Source organism: Petaurus breviceps, unplaced genomic scaffold (genome assembly GCF_028583685.1).
Source record: "Petaurus breviceps papuanus isolate PSGF00001 unplaced genomic scaffold, PetGlider_PUasm1.0 151, whole genome shotgun sequence".
Lineage (NCBI taxonomy): Eukaryota > Metazoa > Chordata > Mammalia > Diprotodontia > Petauridae > Petaurus > Petaurus breviceps.
This window is the reverse complement of record NW_027185712.1, coordinates 13,749,761-13,772,222: the sequence shown is the minus strand read 5'-3', so window position 1 is coordinate 13,772,222 and position 22,462 is coordinate 13,749,761. Positions and strand designations below refer to the sequence as shown.

At 44.3% G+C, this 22,462-nt stretch overlaps 1 protein-coding gene and 1 long non-coding RNA gene across 13 annotated transcripts in view; one reads left to right on the top strand and one right to left on the bottom strand.

The window, feature by feature from the left end:
- Positions 1-22,462, bottom strand: part of CELF4 (CUGBP Elav-like family member 4) — a 599,657-nt gene that overhangs the window by 382,641 nt on the left and 194,554 nt on the right. The gene's annotated exons all lie outside the window — the stretch shown is intronic.
- Positions 1-22,462, top strand: part of LOC138153748 (uncharacterized) — a 107,381-nt gene that overhangs the window by 79,493 nt on the left and 5,426 nt on the right. The window contains exon 2 of one of the 3 annotated variants that reach the window (XR_011166444.1): positions 6,293-6,411. The exons of the other annotated variants lie outside the window; for them this stretch is intronic. This is a non-coding gene — a long non-coding RNA (uncharacterized lncRNA). The remainder of the gene's footprint in view (positions 1-6,292; positions 6,412-22,462) is intronic. 3 annotated transcript variants of the gene reach the window in all.

The window sequence follows — 22,462 nt, the reverse complement described above, 5'->3', positions numbered from 1 at the left end:
CCAATGTTCCAGTGATGGAGACAAGGGATCACTCTAGCAGGGGGAGAGAGAAAACAGTTCTACCTGCTTTCCTACTTTGGGGGAGGGGGAGGACCCAGGAAGAGGCATGAAGTAGGAGGCTAAACCGTGGCATTCCTAATCACCAGCCGGTCCTCCACTCTGCCAGGTGGGAGCGGGGGGCACTAAGATCATCACCATTGCCGGGGCCACTGCTACCCAGGGCAGGAGTCTTGACTTGATAGCTTTGGCAGTGAGACTGGTCTTCATGCGTCAAAACACACACACATACTCCTCCCCCTGCCCACCCCACTACCCCCCGCTACCACCACCATAAAAATATTTGCACCAAACGTGCAAATGCTTATCACATTCAGCCACAGCACTTACCTCACTGGCTCCAACTGCATCTTCCCTCAACCCTTCCCTACATAAACTCCCTCCACTCTAAATGTCCCCTTCTGAATCCAGATCCCTTTCTAAGCACCTCCCTCTCTCCACCCATCCCACTTCATTCTTCCCCTCAGACTCTCTCCTCTGCCCTCCCAATCCTCCCCAGTTCCCTGACCTCCTGTTTTTCTGTCTGGTTCCCTTTGTCTTACGCTGACCCATTGTTTAGCATCATAGATGTTTACAGCCCCTTCCTCACCAGCCCAGTTCACCAAGACCTCTAGCTTCACTCCTAGATATGCCCTCTTTTCCATTCTCCTCCCCTTACCACCTCTCCGCACCTGCCCCACTCTTTCCTCCCACCTTTCTTGCCCCCAGCATCTTCCTGTATGATGCCTGACATATAGTAAGCACCTGGTTGACTGATTCCTGTGTCTACCAAGGGTTCTGTCCTTGGGACAGACTGGGGATGGGGTTGGAAGAACTTGGGGCTCCTCAGATTCTAGGAAACTGGGTGACTGGCAATTCTCTAGGGTGGGATTGAGCCACATAGACAACTTCTTTTTCCCTCCCCCACTGTCCCCACCAACAGACCTGTTTGTCAGCTGGATAACTGTAAAGTCCCCCCTCAGTTTAGTGGTGCTTGATCAGGCCCCACCCCTGGGGAAGGAAGAAAGGAAGGAAGGAAGGAAAGAGAACAAGGTGAATTCAGGGAAGCAGAAAGCAATTTACTAACCTGGAGGCCAGCCAGCTGCCTTGGCAGAGGGAGGGGGAAAGGAGGGGCTGACATCAGTGCCTCTGCTCCCACCCCTTGACACACACCTTTTTTCCCTCCTACTTCTTCCTTTCCTCTTGGGCTTCCCATAGTTGACTTAGGAGAGGTACATTACCCAAACCCACACTGTCCCCAGTTTTAGGGCACACCTAGGTCCCTTGGACCAAGAGGAATGATTGCCAGTGTATGTCGGCATGCTTCTAGGGAGGGGAAGGCAACCCACGCTCTGTCTCTCATTCTCAGAACCTCCTAGCCTAGGGCACATCTAGGACACATTTGAAATTTCACCCTGTTGGCAAATCCAAATCTGTGAGCCTCAGTTTACCAGACTGAAAATGACCATGTGGGGCTGGGAGAGCATAGGTAGAATGAAGGAGGCAGTTGCTGGAGAGGAAAGAACCCTGGCCTGGGCATCAGAGAAACTCTTTTCTTGCTCTATTGATAACTTTGAATTGAAGAAGTCTAAGGTGCCCTGTAAACTGTGAGTCACAGTGAAAAGAAATAATTTCTTATAATATAATAAAAATTACAGTAACAGCTAACATGTATATAGCCCTTTGAAGTTTCCAAATATTGTTGTTTGGACTTCAAAACAATCCTTAGGACGTTGGTGCTATTATTATACCCATTTTACATGTGAGGAAACTGAGGCAGACCGGTTTCACCTAACATCACCCAGCTAGCAAATATCTGTATGTGGATTTGAACTCAAGTCTTCCAAATCCCAGGTCCACTGCTCTATCACTGTGCCTCCTAGTTATCTACGATACCTTTGGAACCTTGGGAAAGTCACTTATTGTCCCAGTCTCCTCCTCTATAAAATAAGGAAGTTGGTCAAGATGATCACTCCATATCTAGTTGATAGTAATACAAATGTAAATGCTTCCAAGCTAAGAATAATAACAATATAGGTATATAATGCATTTCTCCAACACCCCTGTGAAGGAGGAGACAAAGTATTCTTATTCTCATTTCACAGATGAGGAAACTGAGGTGAAGACAAGGGAAGTCACTTGCCTAAGGTTAAATGGTTAGTCAGAACCAGGATTCAGAACCCAGGATTCTGGACTTAAAGTCCAGCACTCTTCCCATGACCCTGTGGCCATAGTCCTTATGCTCTAAAAGCCCAGAGTGAAGTGAGGATTGACTCAGAAAATATTAGGGAAGACTTCTCCAATCATCCGACTAGTGAACCTTACTACAGCACTTCCTGCCCTGTACTACGGCCTGTGGGGAACTGGTAGGAACAGCATTCCTTCCCCCAAGGAGTTTCTAGCTGGGGAGTAGGCAGAGACCCCCATGAAAGAATTAGACCACAGTACAGGAGATGTCCCAGGCAGCAGAGGGTTATGCCAAAGCAGAAATTTAGATGGTAAGTGCTTGAGAAGTTCAGGGGTGGGAGAAAGCATGAGGGCCTGTGGCGGTTTGGGGTTAGTGATGGGGCTTTAGCTGAGACTTGAAGGAGTTAGGAAGGCCATAGGAACATCATTTTCTAGTGGGAAGGGACTGTAGAAGTCATCTAGCCCAACTCCCTTCTTTGAGAGATGAGGAAACTGGGGCCCATAAAGGTGAAACAACTTGGCTAGGGTCACATGGGCCATGGGTGGCAGAAGCCCCCTGACTTCAAATCTAGCATTCTTTCTGTTGTACCAAACCAGATGATAATGGAAAGAACTCTGAACCTGGAGCAAAAAGACCTCATTCCATCCCCATATTGACTGAGTGCCCTTGGCCAAATCCTGACTTCTCAGCTCCTCAGTTTCTTCATCTCTAAAATGGTTATAATATTTAAACTGCAGATGAAAGTACTATATAACTGTAAGCTATTACTATTTGTCAAGCAAGGTCCATTCAAGCAACCTGAAACTGCCTTTGCCCAAGCTGAACCTCTTTATATCTCCTTAGGAGACCTGAAGGGAACAAAATACCAGTCCAGTGCCAAAAGCTGTGTACTTTGCAGGCCCTGCATCCTAGGCTTTGGCATTTGGTCAAGGACCAGGGCTGGCCCTAGGTGGAAATGAAATCGGCAACCACCCATATGATATAAAAAAACCCACTAAGAAAGTTAAATTTGCCCCTAAATAGCTCCCTGATGTTTGGATTTGCTCTTCCTCAGAATCACTGCCTGGTCTTCTTCTCTATTAACCAAACAACAATGGACATCCCAGCTCTAATAAGCTTCCTTTTCTCCAGGGAATGTCCAGTTCACAACAATAAAAATAATGATAATAGAGTGTGGGAGCTGAAAAGGACCTCTGAGACCTTGTCTTGTCCAACGCCTTCATTTTACAAGGTAGCCCAGAAAGGAGAAACAACTTACCCAAGGTCACCAAGTTTAGTGACTCCCTAAAGAATATTTCCTGAATGAGGCAGCTAGGCAGTGCAGTGAATGGAGCACCAGCCCTAAGGTCAGGAAGACCTGAGTTCAAATATAGTTAGTTTCAGACATTTAACTAGCTGTGTGACCTTGGGCAAGTCACTTAACCCCAATTGCCCTGCCTTTCCCCCTCCAAAAAAAAAAGAATATTCTGAACAAACAGAGAATTTGGAACTCCCCACTTAGATTCAGCAACTCTTTCTTGTGTGCCTGTCATGCACAAAGATGACCAAGACACAGTCCTAGCCCTGAGGATGCTGATTGTCCTATAAGAGTATGTTTGGAATCAACATCTGTGTAGTGGAGAGGGCAGTGGATTCAGAGCTGGAGATCTTGGGTTGGAGTAATGGTTCTTCTAACTTTATTATCCTGTTCCTTTAGGCTATTTATTTAGGCATTTATTTCACCTCTCTGGACCTCAGTTTCCTTATCTGTAAAATGATGGCGTTGGAAGTCTCTTCCAAATCTAAATTATATGAACTGTGATTTCTTTTTTTTTTCCTCTCAACCTTTCCATTCTTATATTTGGCAGGTGAGAAAACAGAGGAGGCCCAGAGGCTCAAAGTGTCTTGACTGAGCTCATTCAGCTAGTTAACCCTGCAATGATTTTCTGAAATTTGCACAGTACATTTCTGATCCATCCATTCAGTAATCACCTAGCTGAACAATGCCTAGTAGATGAGTGAGCGAGAAAGGAGTAGAACCCAGGGCTGGACTTGGTTCTGTGATCCTCCTGACTGATACCCATGTACAGCTGTGCCTCCGGTGCCAGACTCTGGTGGCTGAACCACTTAAACAGCCCTGGAATCTCTAGAGAATGGGGAACACTCACAGCCATGTAAATGCTAACAATCTCCTGGGTCCAGAGAAACACAGAAGGTGTTAAGCCCAGTAAGAACAACATAGGGGGCACCTCTTGTGGTTTTCCACACTGGCTAATCATACAGATGGCAATTAACTTCCCCTATAAATGAAGCACCTTTCATATAGCTTTATCTGGAGAGGCAGAGCTGACAGCAGCGGGCGTAATTTACACATACCTTTTACCCATCTGTTAGCATTAGGCCTCGGTTACATGCTTTTTCCCTTCAATTCTCTCCCCAAATTGAAAGGGATTAGGTTAGGATTAGGTGAGTGTTTTAACCAGAAAGTCAAAAAGATAGATGGAGATATTTCCAGATGAATAATACCCAAGAGAGAGCCCCACACAATGGCGTCCAGGTGGGACTCAGTAGACTGGGAGATTATCTTGGCTGAAGGAGGGGCAAGAACTACTTGGTATTAGAGAATGTTAGATTTCAAAGGGACCTTAGGGAATCATCTGTCCAACCTTCTAATTTTATAGCTGAGGAAACTGAGACCCAGAGAGGTGAAGATACTTGGCCAAGGTAATAGAGTTAGGGATGTAGCTAGGATAGAATCTAGGTTTTCTGATGCTTGGTTGGGTGTGCTTTCCACTACAACACTGAAAATTAAATGAAAGAAAGACAAAGTAATAAAAATTAGAAGAACTGAGTGCAAGTGGTATCTCTGTCTTTACATGTATCTATGTAGTTATTGGGGGGTAGGGCTCCTGCCTGTATGGGCAGTTGCTTACTCAGCCTATGCTTAAGGCCAGTTCTATCTTCCTAAAACCATCTGGCCAGCATATTGAAGGATCCCAAAGCTATAAAGGCAAACTGATAGTTAAAAGGACTAAAAATATGTGAGAAAAGCCCTCTGGGTCATCCCTAAGGCTCCTTAAGCTCTGAATCCTGGTTCTGATGGTGGCCATCAAAGGGTGGGGTCTAGGTTTGGGGATGATCCCTTGGATATAACTTTGTCACACTGGAGGTAGGTACCCAGATTCCAAGATTGAATCAAACAATCTGTAAGTGCATTGTGTGCTCCCTTTTGTCCTGCACTACTCTGTCAGGGCAAGGGAGGAGGAGACAAAGTGTCTGTCCTGAGGAGCTCAGTCTGGTTAGGGAGGCAGTGGCCATAGTTAAGAGTGTTAAAATAATTAAGTGCAGTTGTTTGTGGTCAAATACTAGACTGAGTTAGTTCAGACTAGAGGTGAAGGAGGGTTTCTTTATAGCAGAAGACTTTGTGGAAGATTGGGGGCTACAAGGACAGCTGGGGTTTTGGGTGTAGGAAAGAATGGAGGAAGGAAGGGAAGAAGGGAACCAAGCATTTATTTAATGCTTATGATTTACCAGGCTATTTTCCTCATTTGATCCTCATAACAACCATGGGAGGAAGGTGCTGTTGCTATCCCCATTTTACAGCTGACACAACTGAGGCAGACAGAAATTAAGTGACCTGCACAGGGTTACATAGCTAGTAAGTGTCTTGAGTCTGGATGTGAACTCAGGCCTTCCTGATCTCAAGCTTAGTGCTCTGTCTACTGTACCACCAAGCTTCATGCAGATGCCTCAGAGAGGAGGCAGTAGGAATTCAAAGAATGATACTAGAGAAGACAGGAATGAGCATGGCATGTGTAGAAAACAGTATGGTGATGGAACTGAATGGAGACAAACAGGAAAAGTCTCTTATTAGATGAACCAGGGAAAATGGGGTGATATCTGAGCCCACATAAGCCATCTAAATTGGGGGGGTAGTGTCTAACCCACACCGAGTGACACTCCTTTCATCAATGTCTCTTTCAAAATCCTGCAGGATTTTATTCATATGTCTGTGTGGCCCATGCCTATTGATTAATTACTGTTGATGTTTTTTGCCTTACATCATATGCTCCTGGATGGCTGCTCCAGATTGTTGGGGTCTTTTTGTTTCTAGCCTGAGATCCCTAGACTTGCATTCCAGATATGGACTAAAACCTGATGCAATCATCTGTCCTGGTCTCTACTCCCAGCTTGTAGTCCATTTGTAGGTAAGTGATCTAGACACCAAGGGCTCTCTCCAATACCTGGTCTCTGAGCTCTGGGGTTTGGCTTAGAACCAGTAGGAGAAGAAAGAAAAAAAGTAGAGGAGTCACTGACCCCTGTGAGATGATTTCTCAGTAGTGAGGCCTCCTCAAAAGGGTTAATAGTTTTTGTATTATTGAAACAGTTTACTCCCTTACATTAATGGTCTCTGTCCCACACACCCCCATCTATTGTGTCCAGCCTGTCGCCTAGTGTTATCCCTCAGCCCCTGAACTGAATTTCATCTATCTGAACGGTTAGTTCAATGCTTTTTGGGATCAGATCCCAGTCTGATCTGGGAACTAAGCCTGTTCTGTCCCTTGGCTTCTCCCCCCAAAAGGCTTAGGGATAGCTAGAGAGTCAGGCAGCTCCTGGGGGACACAGCAGGAGGCAGGGAAGGTCAGGTAGGTATAATATTCAGCTTAGGAGTCTTTTATTTCATCTATTTTCTGGGGGTGTGTATGTGTGTGTGTGTGTGTGTGAGAGAGAGAGAGAAAGAGAGAGAGGCAGACAGACAGTCAGACTGATGGAGAGGAGAAAGGGACAGACAGATACAGAGATTAGGAGTTTGTGGCATGTACACATGAGGGCCAGAGGAGGATTTTCTTCTTCCCCTGAGCAACTTCAGCCTTCCTTGTTGAACCTTCTGACCATCTACTGCCTTGCATTTAGTTTTTGTTTCACGTGTATATCCTTGAATTAGGTCTTGTCTATGTCTTGTTTCCCAGACAACAGTTTGATGCAGCTAGTGCTCAGCACTTTCTGAGCCCTGCCTCCTTTAGTGCTGTCCCTTACCAATCCCCAGAATTTAGGGGTGTGGTCCAAATGAGTGTCCTTTGGAGGATAGAGCATAGGCAGTTCAGCAGAGAAGGCAATGAAGGAAGGAAGGAAGGAAGGAAGGAAGGAAGGAAGGAGAGCAAGGGAAGGAAAGAAATAAGCCTTTATTTAGTGCCTACTATGTCTCTCTATAGTATCTCCTCTCCAGGCTCAGATAATACAACCTTCTCCAGTGTGACTTTGTATCAAGTTTAGAACTAACAAAACAGTTTTATATTAATGCAGGAACCTGAAGAGATTTGCCCATTAAATGTTAGTACATTAGACCCAAGGTGTCCCTTACACACTCCCCATGGAGTTTTCTGGGCAATCTTGGCTGGAGGAACCTTGGTGAGGGAGAACGTGCTGGAACTAATAACCAGGTTGGGATGTGAGGGGCAGCCGGTACGCTCTCTCCCCTCCAAGCTCAGAGGACATCCAGCAGAACTGGCGTCAGGAAGAAGAATGGGGGTGGAGGGGAGGGGAGAAATTAATTTTAAAAGGATCTATTGAACTCTTGTGCGGGAGATGAGAAGGAGAAGGTATAGTCTTTGTCCTTGAGAAACTCCTAGTCTAATTGAGGAGACAATCAAGCTAAAGAACAGAGAATAGTGTTGGATAGGATATGATCATGGACTTATTTGCATATGGCTCCAAATTCTAGAATATGTGCTGTGGACAATTCAAGCCACAGGCTATCTTTCAGTCACTGCTAGCTGGAGCTGTTCTGTGTGTTTGTCCTATTTATGTATATTCCTCTACCCTTGAAGACTCTGTTGTGGGTTTATTATTCATCCTTGGGCAAGTTGCTTTGTCTCTCTTTCTTCATCTGTAAACAGGGATAAGAACCTCTGCCTTTCCACCCTCCCAGACTTGTCCTGGGGTACCCATGAGAACCCAATGGCAATGATTATATGATCAGAGTTGTAGAGTTGGAAGACACGTCTGTGGTCATTCAATTTAATCTCAGCTTAGAGATGTGGAAACTGAGATTTAGGGAGAATAAGTGGTTTGGCCAATGTATTACTTGTAGTAATTGTCAGAGGTGGGATTTGTACTGAAGCTCTCAAACCCTACTTGCAGCATGATTTCCAAGTCCTTCTCAAAGCTCCTCCTTGGGGAAGGAGCTCCATTCTTACTCCAGGAGGACAGCCTGTGATTTGTCCTTAAAGGACATCCTACCTTTGGTTCAGCACTCAGTTTCTGAGAAAGGCCCCTACTTTGGCTCTAGCTGCAGAGCTCATGCTGGAATGTCTGAGACATCACTGAGTGGTTGGCACTTCCAACCTGGTATCAGTAGGAACAGCCAACACTAGAGAGAGGAGAGAGGTAGAAAAGGTGGGCAGAGAGGATAAGTAAGCTGATGCCACCAACTTTGCAGAGGAACACTGACATCCAGCCAGTTGTGGACTTCATGGGTATGAAGGTTGAGACTAAAGAAAAAAGTAGCTTAAAAAAAATGAGGAAACTAATTGTTTGGCTGGAGATCATTTACAGTAATAGGGCAATTAAGAAATCAGTGTAGAGAGTGAGTCATGATGGCTTTTCTGGGATCGCTCTGTCTAGCCTATGTTTCTGAAGATGAAGAGGTCAGGAGCTCCCCTTTCCCTCCCCTGACCTAACCTGGACAATCTTAGCTCAGGTTTCACTACAAAACTGTCCTAGGAGTGTGAGACCAGGGGGAGCTAATGGTATTACATTTTCAACCTTTTACTCCAGGTCAGTCTTTTCTACTCCAGGATGCCTCAACTGATTACTCCTGCCTACAATAAGCTCTCTCCTTGATCCTCTCAGAACTCTTGCAGTTTACATTGTGAATTTAGACACTGGATCAATCAATAAATCAATGAACATTTATTAAGTGACTGCTATTTGCCAGTCACTGTGCTAGGTGTAGAGGATCAAGTACAATGAAATAATTCCTACGATCACATATATTTTATTGTTCTTATGTGTGAAATCTAGTTTCCCAAACACAGAGAGTAATCTCTTCCTACTCGTGTCCTCTCAAATATCAGAGCCCAGCACAAGGCTGGGCACCCAAGGGGCATTCTAGAAGTTACTATCTCACCCCTCTACTCAAAGGGATTAATCAGTTTCCTATTGCCTTTAGGATACAATACAGCCTCTTCTGTTTGACATGGAAAACCTTTCATAGATTTACACATGAGTTTTATTTAAATATTTATTTAAATAAAATTCATGAATTTTACATTTCAGACAAGCAATACTCTGTGCTGTTCTCAATTTCCCATCTCCATGATGTTGCATAAACTGTGTCCAGTGCCTCCCTCCTCACCTCTGTCTTTTGGAATGTTTAGCTGACTTCAACATTCAACTAAAGTGCCTTCTGTAGAACAAAAAGTCTCATTCCCCAAGTTAGTGCTTTCCCTCCCCCCAAATTATTTTGATTTATTTTATATTCCCTTGTTGTCTTCTCCCAGTAAAATAAATAAGATCCTTTTGACTGGGACTGTTTGTATCCCCCATTAGTATAATACATTAGTATAATACAATTAGTATTACCCTATTAAGTGCTTGGCACACAGTAGGTCTTTGTTTATTCATACTGGCAAGTTGAATTGAAAGTGCTTGCTGACTTGCGCCAAGGTCTGTGAATATTAAGAAAGAAAAAAAAGCTAAATGTGTTGGAATTAGCCTCTAGCAAGGGATCTGTGATATTTCCATTAGGGATTCTTATTTCCCAAGGTTTAGAGGAAGGCTATAAAGCTGTTCTCTGGCCAGTAGCCCAAACCCCACAAAAACAGTGTCCCCTGTTTCTTTGCCTCCAGTGAGTTCTTTTTCACTTTTTCTTTGTTTACAAATTTGGAAGAAAAAAATACAACAGGAACAATGAAAGTTTTTAATTTTGGACACATGATATACCATTTTTGCCACATGGAGGCACATTTTGGGAGTAGGGGTCAAGTGACTCATGTCTTTCCTCTTTAAAGTCAATGTTAAGTCCCTAGCAACTAAGGCTCTGTACTGGACAGAAAAGGTTTCTTGTATTTTTGTTAGAACCTGCCTATAGTTCTTGGGAGGAGCACTTGGCAGCTTTTGGAGGTCACCTTACTCTGCCATGGACTGCTTGAATTTAAAGCAGGTGGGATCCTGGTTAGACATAAGAGATAACTTACTAACCTTCAGGGAATTAAAGAGTGAAAGAGGTTGAGAAAGGGAGGTCCTAAAGTCTATCTTTGGACACCTTCAAGAAAAGAACTCTTGATTATCTATTTTGGAAGGTTTGTATATTTGATCAATCTGCTTAGAGATGGAGAACTGGAACAGATCAATCAGTCAATCACCAAATGTGCTTACTATGTGTAGTGTCTTGGGGGTACACATGCAAAGAATAGAACAATCTCGGATCTTTTGTTCTAATGGGAGAACAACAGGGACACATATAAATATGTAGTGAATCAATATAAAGGGAAGGAAGAGAGGGATTCTATGAGGCAAAGGTGAAAGGTAGAGTCATTCCAGGTACGTGGGACAGGCAGTGCAAGGAAATGGAGTGTTGTGCCAGAGGAACAAGCCAAACATTCTGATTGGATCCTACTGTGCAGGCGAGGTAGTGATGTTCAATGAGTCTGGAAAGATGGGTTAGGGCAAGGTTGTGAAGAGATTGAAAAGCTAATATTTTATCCCAGACTAGAGGCAATCAGGAGCCAATGGAATTGATAGAGTGGAAGAGTGATGTGGTCAGATCTGTATTTAAGGAAAATTACTTTGGCAGCATGTGTTGGATGGACTGGAACGGGAAGAGGTAAAGAGGCAGGAAGAGAAATTAGGAAACTGGTGCAAGATTCTAGGTGAGAGGTGATAAAGAAGGTGGTACCTGAGTGAATAGCTTGTAGGGAGCCAGCTGTGAGAGATGTTGCCAAGGGAGGCAAGATTTGGCAGCTGACTGGACATGTGAGTTGATGGGGACTGGGAAGTCAAGGATAATGCCAAGGTTGTCAACCTTAGGAAATTAGAGAGAGAGCAGTGTCTTCCATAGAAATACAGAAGTTTGGAAGATGTATGTGGGGTAATGAGTAGATGATCACTTAAGGTTCTTTCAACTTAAAGATTCCAAATTTTCTTCCTTCACAAAGCAATACTAGGACTTTACTAATTTAGATCTTATAACCTTCTGCTTTACTTAATAGTAGTTCACACTGATATGGTGCTTTATTTTTCGTTTTCCTCACAACAATCCTATGATGTACATAGACCAAGTATTATTATCACTATTTTACAGATGATGAAAGAAAGATTTCTTAGTTTCAGGGCTCAAGAAGATTAAGGGACTTGGTTAATGTAACCCAAGTAATCAGAGGCAGGGTTGGAATAAGAATCGGGGCCCTTCCCTATGCTTGTCTGCTTATACTCTTAGTTCTTTTTGAGTCCAATTAAACTAGTGTTTGAGCACCTACTCTGTGCCTAGACTAGTGCTAGGGGCGGGAAACAGACTTCAGATGAAACACAAGCACAGAAAGATCCTCCAAATACATGCATAGGAATTCCCACATCCACAGGCATACATGAATATAGGACAACTCATGCTAATATGTCATGGGCACATGCGCACACATCCACCAAGTCAGGTGTACACACAGAGACCCACAGATTGCACACACAGACCCATGGAAGTGCTTGTGCCCATACTCCTATATTGACTCTGCAGACCCATAGCTGGTAGGATCCATGACCCCCAGCATGGTTCCAACAATAATAGGAGAGAATTTGATTAGCTTTCTGGGAGAAAGAACTGAGGAGTCTGGATAAGAGCCTTCCAGTTTTAAAATTCTCTGATTCTATGTAAAATTGTAAAAGTCGATGATTCTGTGGGAAGCAATGAGGAGAGCTCCATCTGTGAGTCTTGAGGTAGAGAGACGGGAGGGGTGAGAGGGGGCCAGGCGTTGAATTAGTTCCTGGCAAGGTCATTTATGAATATTAAATCTTATACCTCCAGGCTCCAGCGATTCCCACTGTCCTGCCCCTCCCCATAAGCCAAGGTTACACTTGTAATAAACAAAACTAACCTTCTCCAGAAGACTCTCTCTCTCTCTCTCTCTCTCTCTCTCTCTCTCTCTCTCTCTCTCTCTCTCTCTCTCTCTCACCCCAAATATATTCAACCTTCCCCCAGTAATAACACAGGGACCAGAAGAAAGAGCTTTCCAGAGGAAGAGAAGAGAGAGGAGGAAGGGGAGGCCCAAATCAGCTTGCACACATCTGGCTGCTTAGGGGAGCCTTCTCCAAATCATCTCTATGCACTGAGTTCAGCCCAAGGCCTTGAAAAACTCTTGGAAAAGAGCCTTCCAGATGGTACTTCCACTTCTCATTGCTTCCCACCCCACCCCCTTCCCAATTTGCCTTTCTGAGCCTTGAGGAGGATTTTGAGAGATATTAAACAAAATGAAGAGTGACCCTAGCTGGACTTTAAATGCTGGAATGGGCCTTTGTGCCAATGTCCAGGAGAGGGTGCTTTTGGTATGTGCCTGTGTACACACATGCATGTGTGTGTATGCTGTATCTGTGTTCACATTTGTTAAAGGTGTTCAAGGTGTTTAGTCTAGAGAGATGTAGGGAAAGAGGGCTTTGTGACAACAGAAAGGACTCGTGGTCCTCCATGCCTAGGATGCTCTCTCTCCTCATCTCTGCCTCTTGGAATCCCTGGTTTCCTTCAAGGTTCGGATCAAGCACTGCCTTCTCTGTGAGGAACTGCCCTATTCCCCCAGCTGCTTGTGTCTCCCTCTGCTCCGAACCCAGTTTACCTTGTGTGGCTGCTTTATATATGGGTTTTGAATATATCTATTTAAGTGCATGTTTCTCCACTAGAATATAAGCTCTTTAATGGCAGGGATTGTTTTGCTTTGTCTTTCTATCTCTAGCATTCAGCACAGGGTACTAGTAGGTGCTAAATAAATGCTTGTTGATTGGTCGATTGATTTTTGATTGTTGATTGATAGGAAAGGTTTAGAGATTTCCCCAAAGGACAGAGTCCTAACATTGGTCCCTCAGGGGAGTTTGGGGGTCCATCCTATGAGGATATAGGGTATATGATGACAACCTCCTCCAAATCATCTTTTATGGTTAGAGTCTGGATGTGGAAGGACCCATGGAACTGACTTGGGAAGGGAGAAATTAGATACTCAAGTATAGGATATGCTGGTACTTGAGTCATCAATACTCAATATTCTTTTGTCTTCTACCCATAGTCCTTCAGGCTTCAGAGCATCAAGAAAAGCTTTGGAGGTCCCTACCTCCCTGATTTCTCTGTCTCCTCATTATTACCTTGTTTCCATGACTCATTTCCTCTGGACTTGGGAAAGGAGAGAGAGAGAGAGAGAGAGAGAGAGAGAGAGAGAGAGAGAGAGATCATCCTTGGCCCACCTATTTACCTACCTATATCAATATACCAATACCAATAGTATACTGATTATATACCTGGCTCTACCAATAATACAGAATATTGGGATGAAGCTTTTTTTTTTTTTACTTTTCAGAGTTCTTTTTCAAAGTAGGTATTATTATCTGCATTTGACCAAGAAAAATTAATGACAGAATTGGACTAGAATTGATGTCTTTTGATTCCCAGTTTTAGGGTTTCTACCTGGACCATATTGCCTTTTAAAAGCTTGCCTTAAGCCATGTGAATGGAAGTGGAAACTGTGAGGGAGAAATGGATAGTGAAAGAAACTGAGAAAATAAGGAATGGGTTTAAAGCTCAAAACCCAAAGGTCTAATAAGAATTAAGCAATAGTTTTTTTTCCCCTTCACAATTTTGATTTGTTCTTTTGTTTTAGCCTTCACAGAATCTACTAGGTGTGTGTGTGTGTGTGTGTGTGTGTGTGTGTGTGTGTGTGTGTGTGTGTGTGTGTGTGTCTGAAGGCAGATGAGTATTGAGCAGAGGCAAGGGTGGGAAGGATAGGGTTGTGTTTGGCTGGGACTGTATATTGGTCAGTATAGGGATGTGGGAATCATGCAAATGAGGTGGACAGGACAGATTTGTGCCCTCAGCAAAATTGTGAAATTTGTCTTTGGCATCACTCCCAGAATCCCCTAAAAATACCCAATCTCCCACCAGGTGCCCAGATCCTTTATGGGAGGAAAGTAATAGGTAAACTCACTCACACCTCAGTGTAAAGATTTGAATGTGTTCTTCCTTGGAGAGGGCTGGGGAGAAGAAGACTGCCAAGGACCCCGAAAAGGGCCATGTTTAACAAAAAGGGATGAAGACACAAAGGGAGAATTTCAGGTCCTTTACTAGAGAAGACTTTTTTTGCAGGGTTGGGGGTGGCAATGTCTGAGTCCCTCACATCCTGCCTATGGGTAAGTTTCTGCAAAGGGGCTGAGTTATGAAGACAGAATGACTAAGCAAAGAAGAGGCAGTGTAAAGAAAAGCCAAGGAGAGAGATGGAGAGATTACAGAGATGGAAAGAAATGGAGCAGATTCAAAGACACAGAAACAGACAGGGAGACAGAGAGAGGGAAAGCAATACAGACACAGAAAAACAGGAGGGGATTGATGTATATAAAACCTGAGAGGGAGAAGATAATAAAGGACCAATCTGAGGGTCAGGGCACACAGACATACCTTACTCATTTTTGTCTCCCCTCTCTCTCACTGCCCAGTGAAGCTTAGTGTATAGTGGGCAACCACTAAATATTTGTTGAAAGAAGAAACACAAGAGAGAGGGAAGGTGACAGTGAAACAGAGAAAGACGATGTGCCCCTTTCCAATGACTTTAATTGATGTCCCATCAGGTCGCTGCCTGAAGATTTGATCTGGGTTTTGTTATTCTAATTAGCCAAGTGCCCAGGCTTGGAGAAAACAAACATCTTCTCTGCTGTACAGCTCCTGGGTCTGCCAGGACCAGGGAGGTGGGGGGAGAGGGAAAGAGGGAAGCACATTAGCAGAACAGCTGAGGGGGGGGTGCAGACAAGGGAATGAATGGGGTGGTCTGCCTATAAATCAGCCCCTGCTGACAACCCCAGATTGTGGGGGGTCCAGAGGAAGCTGCTGGCTGAAGACAGCCCTCTGGTGAGATGCTGATAGTGGCTGGAACATAGGGGACCTGCCCTCCCAAGGGACAGAGATGGACCTCTGCCAGCTGAGTTGAAGGAAGGTTCGGAGGCTTAAGCTAAGGAGAAAAGCCTATAAGGGATAAGAGCCCATAATAGATGCTGGAAATTAAATTGGGGGTGGGGGGAGAAAAGACTGTGAAATTGGGAAAGGCAGTCAACTTTTGATTTCCCACTATATAGTAGCTGCTTTGCAGATCAGCCATAAAATGGCTTAGGAGATCTGCTTCCCTTCTACTCCTCCTTACCCTAAGGGAAGCTTTAACCATTTAACAGTCATTGAACACCTACTATGTGCTTAGCTCTGCCCTGTGAAAAAACAGCCCTGAAACCAATAGAGAACATCATCAGGGTCACCACTGAGCAGGGTATTGTATTAGTCCATGTAAGGGGGATATAGAGATGAAGAGATACCAGTCCCTGTCTACATGTAGCTTAATGTCTAGGAGAGGCAGAATTCATATGGCATGAAAACACATGGTAATCCTGAGAACCATAAAAAAGGCTTGTCTCCTGCTTAAGATGGATGGCCGGTAGGCTGCTTCTTCCTACCATTTCCCTACTAGCCACAGGCCAGGAAACCTTTGCCAGTATCTCTGATCTCTGTTGGGGGGCAGGGCACATAGCAAGGTTTAGTGGAAAGAGTAGTGGAGTCATGAGAAAACCAGGTTCTAGTCTTACCACATGGTCATGTGCAAGTCACTTCTCCTGGAGGAGCTTCAAGGGCCCTTGTGTAAAATGCGAATAATGTTATAGGATTGTTCTGAGGCTCAAATGAGAGATTCCAAGTGAAGTGGTCTGGAAACGTTGTGGTTGTTCAGTCATGTCTGACTCTGACCCCATTTTAGGGTTTTCTTGGCAAAGATACAGGAGGAAACTGAGGCAAACAGGGTAGAGTGACTTGTCCAGGTTCACACAGCTAATAAGTGTCTGAGGTCAGATTTGAACTTGAATTTAGAGTGTTCCTGTTTCCAGGGCTGGTACAACATCCAGGGCTGGCACGACATCCACGGGGCCACCTAGCTGCCCCTCTGTAAACCTTACACCATATAAAATGCTAGTTCTTCTGATCCCAGTCCTTCCTGATACCCATGGCACAAATTGCCTAGCACACAGTACCTCACATCAGGATGAAACAGAGTAAGTATTCTTTTTTTCCTTTAAAGTCTGGACCTGTGGCTTCAACTGGCATGGGGGCTTCACAATGTGGAAACTCCCTGAGAAGCCCATGGTCACACAGCTGGCATGTGTTAGAGTCAAGACTGGAACCCAGATCTTCTTGACTTCAAAACTTATTTATTCCCTATGCATTTCACTGTGCTAGTCTCATTTGTTTCATCTATATGCAATTGTATTCCCAAGAGGAAGAGCTGGATTCTCTTTTTCTGTCACTCCCATAGCTTCTGTCATGACACAAGGTGCAGTATCCAATAAGCACTTAGTTCTTATTGTAAAATTAGCCTAAGCCATAATTAAAATGGTGAATTATTCTGCTAAAATATCCCCAGGTCTAATATAAATTTATTTTTTGTTAAGACTAGTTTTGGGTTATCTTTAATAGATCTCCCCTTCATTGAAGCTGGTGAAAATAGGTAGCCTCCTGAACCAAAAACCTGTACACCTTTGGAGTTATTATTGGGGGCTCCTGGGTCTTTGTTAAGTGGGGAAGGGAGGAGAAGGGAATATATTTCATTTGAGCCTCACAAAAACCTTGCCAAGTAGGTACCTCTAATTATCTTCAGGAAACTGAGGTAAACAGAAGCTGAGTGACTTGCCCAGGGTCACACAGCTAGTAAGTGTCTGAGGCCAGATTTGAACTCAGGAAGATGAGCCTTCCTAACTCTGGGTCCAGCACTCTATCCACCGTGCCACCTAGCTGCCCAATACCCCTCTATTCTCTCAATATTCTCAACATTAGAATCTGAACTTCCAGCCTAAGCCCTACATCCCATGCTGTCTTGGATTGTTTTGCAATTATTTCATGTGAATAAGTGTCACCTCCTCAACAAGACTGTCAAGTCCCTGAAAGTAGGGATTATGTCCCCTTTTCTTGTATCCCCCAGAGCACAGGCACAGGGTTGGGCACGCATTGAGGACTCTCACTGGAGCCCCAGATGAAGGATGCCCGGCTTGGGAGAATTCTTCAGTGATCCCTAAGGCAGGAAGGGTGCTCTGAGTGAGGTCCGAATCGTGAGCCAATATGACCGACATCAAGGGCAGTGCCAGGAATAGACACAGCCACCAGACCTCTCTGCGTGCTGTCCCCAGCCCTGCCTGCCTGAAGAATGCCCTCTTTTCTCCCTTTTTTGGTTTGTTTCCAAAACATCTCAAAGTCCCCGCCCCCACTCGCCTTTTTCTTTGGGAATAAAGAAACCTTCATTTGGAGTTGGGGCTATAGCTTTCCTTACAATGGTCATGCTGGTTTCTCAACAGACCTCGCCCCCCATCCGGACAGACAAGAAAATCATCTCCGTCCTGATCTAACTTGCATAAACAGGCACCACTCCCTTCCCACTGTGAAAAGCAACGGGAGAACCGAACGGGGAAGTAGTGAGGGCTCTCCCAGCATATCGGGAAGGAGACCGAGAACCGTACAGGACAAGGAGTACTTAAACCATGTACTTTGTGTCTTGGAGGTTGACGTGTTTTAGATATGAGAGCACACGTTAGTCCGAATGGTCAGACAAGATTTCTTAAAGAATATGAAACTTAGAATTGGATATTAAGAGTTGAAAAACAACCATTTTATGGATGAGTGAATAGAGATCCGAGGGTAAAGGGACTTGTTCAGGGTCACACAGAAATCAGAACTGCAACCTAGCGCTTCAAATTCCAAATCTACTGCTGTTTCCACTTTACCGTATCGACATGCTTAAGACTGTCTTCGAAGGCTGAGGAGGCAGATGGTCAGGAGGGGGTGGGAAAAGAAATTCTAACGGTAATGGGGTGTGTGTGTGTGTGTGTGTGGGGATTTAACAAGGTATATGGGACTGAGGGAGCCCAACTACCTGGAGTACGGTGTATGTTGGAAAGGAGGGGAAGATAAGGTTATAGAGGTGGTCTGTGTGTGGCAAGAGTGTGTATTTTCACCTGTTTCGTTAGGACTTTGATTCTTACAGAAAGCCCAGGCTGATTACGAACCATGGCGGGCTGCCTTCTCCTTCCCTTCCTCTTTCTCTCTCCATCTCTTGTTTCTCACTCACGCAGAACAGGAAGAGGTCTGCAAATGACTACCATTTCCCTCCCCCCACTCTTCTTTCCTCCCCATGTTCAACCCCCCCCCTTCTTATTCAAGGCAGATAAAGTGCTCACAGCTGCTCGCAGCTGAAACGGGCCTTAATTGCACCCCTGTTGCCATGGCGATCCTTGATGATCCTCCTGTGGCTGAAATGCTTGCCCTCTCCCAGCTCTCCGTTCCTGCTCTCTTCCATGCCAGCCGAAATGCAGGGGTGGGCCCAGGGCACCAGACAGCTCCTTACAAGGTGGGAGGGACCCCACCAAAATATACCCCCCCCTTCACCTCCCCGAGCATGAAACAGGCCTAGTGAAGAGGTTCTACTCAATCTTTCCGGCTACGTGCCCTCCCCGGTAAAGATACTTATGCGTTTCTACCCCCTAGGACGGTCTTTTCATTTCGGGGTACCTTAGTTACCCGGAAGAAAGCAAGGAAAGAGGCGGAAGTTTCCAAAGAAAGTCAATTTCCAACAACAATTTCGCCTCACTGGTCATTCTGCCCTGGCACCCCATCTCCTTTGCTCTGCACCTCCCCCCAAGTCACCTGCTTTACTCCCCAGGCTCTGACACCTAGTGAGTGCTTAATAAACGCTGTGGGTTGATTGACTGCCTCTCGCGTTGGAGGGAAGGTGAGTGAAGCAGGAAAGAACCGGCATTGGAGCAAGCCTAGGAGGCAGTTTTCCATCCATAATGCCCCAGAGAAGGAGCAGAAAAAAGAGAAAAATCTAATTGGGACCCATTTCACAGTGGTGGGAAAACATGCCACTGGTAGGCCCCCACTGGAATAAAATCCAATAAAATCTGAATTTGTAATGTAGGGTATTAGTCGTGTGTATGTGTATATGTATGTGTATGTGTTGGGGGGAGGTTAAAAAAAAAGGTTCCTTCCCATGATAAAAAGATTCTTTGCTGGGCTGTCAGGGTGTTTACAGATTTAAGCATTTAAGCATTTGTTTACAGATTTGTTTATAGACTTTGGGATAGCATCGTTTAAAGCTAAGAGTGGGAAGGACCAAGTGAGGGCTAGAAAAGAGACTTCTCAGAAAGGAGATTGTAAATGAATGGATTTGAGTGACAAAAAACGTTATTTTACACATGCCATTTCAGGGAAATAAGCTATTTTGTATAACTAGAGAAACCTGCTGAAGTATCTATCCCTCTCCCAATTCTAAGTATCTCAGGGGTTGAGTCAACTAAAAGTTGTTAGAAACAAACAAACAACAACAACAAAAAAAAGGAGTGGGGAAACAAGGAACCCAAAATTAGTTCCTCCTGGAACCAAAATATTTGCAGAATTCAGGAGTTTGGATTCCTAACTCCAGGATCTGTGGTCCCTAGGCAGGTTTCTTCTAGGTTTCCCCCGACAGTCTGCTCTAGATACACACACCCAAAGCCAGAGAATGGTTCCAGGTAGTGGACCTCCCCACATACCCTATCATAGGTCTAGTTACCAAGATCCTTACAAAGTCTCTTCTCTCTTTCCATGCTCGGACAGGGTCTTGGAATTCTTGGTTTGCTCCCAGATTCAGTTCAGTTCCCACTATCTTCACAAAACCTATTTTGTCCCTTCTACAGAACCTTCTCCCCTCCCTTCCCCCACAGCAGCTGCTAATTCACTCCCTTTCCCAAACTAACTTGTATTGTTTTCCCATATATTTTTATATATACTTATGTATGCATAATGTCTCTGTAATTAGAGTGCAGGCTCCTTGAGGACAGACATTGTTCCACTTGCTAAGCACAATTCACTTAATAAATTCTTGTCGATCTATTGATTTGTTACTAGATATTTTTGGGAAGGTCATCCCTGTCTTCATAAACAACAGTCCTTGCTTAGTTCTCCCCTAAAGACTTATAGAATACTAAAACTTCAGAGCAGGGACATTAGATATGATATAGCCTCATCCTCTCACATTTCAAAGGAGGAAGAATCTAGAGAACTTAAGTGACTTACCTAAGGTCACACAGGTAATAAGTGCTCTAAATGTTTTGTTGTTTAGTCATTTCAGTGGACTGTCTGTGAACCCATTTGGAGTTTCCTTGGCAAAGATTCTGAATTGGTTTGCCATTTCCTTTTCCAACTCATTTTACAGATGAAGAAAATGAGGCAACCAGGGTTAAGTGACTTGTCCAGGGTCACACAGCTAGTAAGTATCTGAGATTACATTTGAACTCAGGTCTTCCTGACTCCAGGATTGGCTCTCTATCCATCGCTCCTGACTCTCAGCAGCTAGGTAGTGCCATCCTACAGAGACCAATGGGTCTGGAGTCAGGAAGAGCTGAGTTCGAATCTAGCCTCAGATATTTACTAGTTGTCTGACCCTGGGCAAATCACTTAACCTCACTTTGCCTTAGTTCTCTCAACTGTACAATGGGAATAATAATCACCTGTTTGCCAGGGTTGTCATGAGGTCAAATGAGTAGGCAGTTAATAGAGTTTCTTTCCTCCTTAGTCCAGCCTCCTTTCCACTCCAATACCTCTATGACTTCCAGGAAGCCTTTCCTGACTAACTGAAGCCTGCTCAGAGGGTCCCCTTATTTCCACACTAAGGTTTTGACTATAGTGTCACATGCTTGTTTAAAAATCATGGCTTTTCACCTCTGGGGTTGTGTTCCATCTCCCTTCTATAGACAGTAAGTTTTGATGGCTAGGACTTTGTCTTTTATTCCATTCCTGCTTCTCCTATCTCCTTCACTTCCATGCCCCCTACAATGCAGCCCACCTAATAGGTGTTCAATAACTGCTGCTTAAATTAATTCACCAAAACAGTCAGTTCAGAGAAAAACACCCCAGGGTCTGGACCTTGATGAATGCTATGCCCTCCCTAACTGCCAGAACAATGTTTGCACTCAATCAACTTTCTATAATAAAATCTCAAATCAATCCATATGAAGCCAGGTCTGTGGAGGTCAGGAAGGAGGTAAAAATTCAAATCAAGCCCACCAGTCTTTCTTGAATGCCTGCTGAATGCCCAGGCCAATGCTAGGTGATATGTCTTGGGGTGGGAGTAGGGAATGCTCAAGAAAGAGGTCACAATCCCTTCCCTTAAAGACCCTGCAGTCTAGTTGGAACAGCAATGACAGCATACATTTGTATAGCATTTGAAAAGTTTGTAAAGTATTTTATATAATTATCTAATTCAGTCTTCACAAACTCAGGTGAAGTAGTACACACATTATTATGCCCATTATATAGATGAAGAAACTGAGGCCCAGAGGGTCTATGAATAGCTCAGTCACATAGTTGAGCTAAGACATGTACCTAGGGCTTCTGACTTTATCTAGTGCCCCTTCAACTATGCCATCCTGTTCTGCAGGGCAAGCAGAACTCACACTCAGGAAGCAGTAGGAATTGTAGAGGAAAGTATAGTCAAGAGGGTTGCTAGGTAGGTGGATAAAGAGCCAGACCTGGAGTAAGGAAGACCTGAGTTCAAATCTAGTTTAAGATACTTACTAGCTATATGACCCTGTGCAAGTCACTAAACTCTCTTGGCCTCAGTTTCCTCATCAGTAAAATGCGCTGGAGAAGGAAATGGCAGACTAGTCCAGAATCTTTACCAATGAAACCCCAAATTGAGTCATGACTAAACATGACTGAACAACAAAAGTAAGGTCAAGGGCTAGAGGTGTTGTTGAGATTGGAAATGTATTGGAATTGGGCAAGATTGAAGTATATCAAGGAACTATCAAAGCAGAGGTGGGGCATGAGGCAAAAGACAGGAACCCATAGAAGCAACGTTTTAGTCGTTGATTTTTCTATTTTCAGCTTTATGTTTTGTTTAATTAAAAATGTCCATTAGGAGCTGTTAGTACATCAAAGGTGATGTTGGAAAAAAAAGAGAGATGAGAAGGTGGAAGGTTAGAAGTAGTGGTTTTCCTAGAGGAGTAGTACAA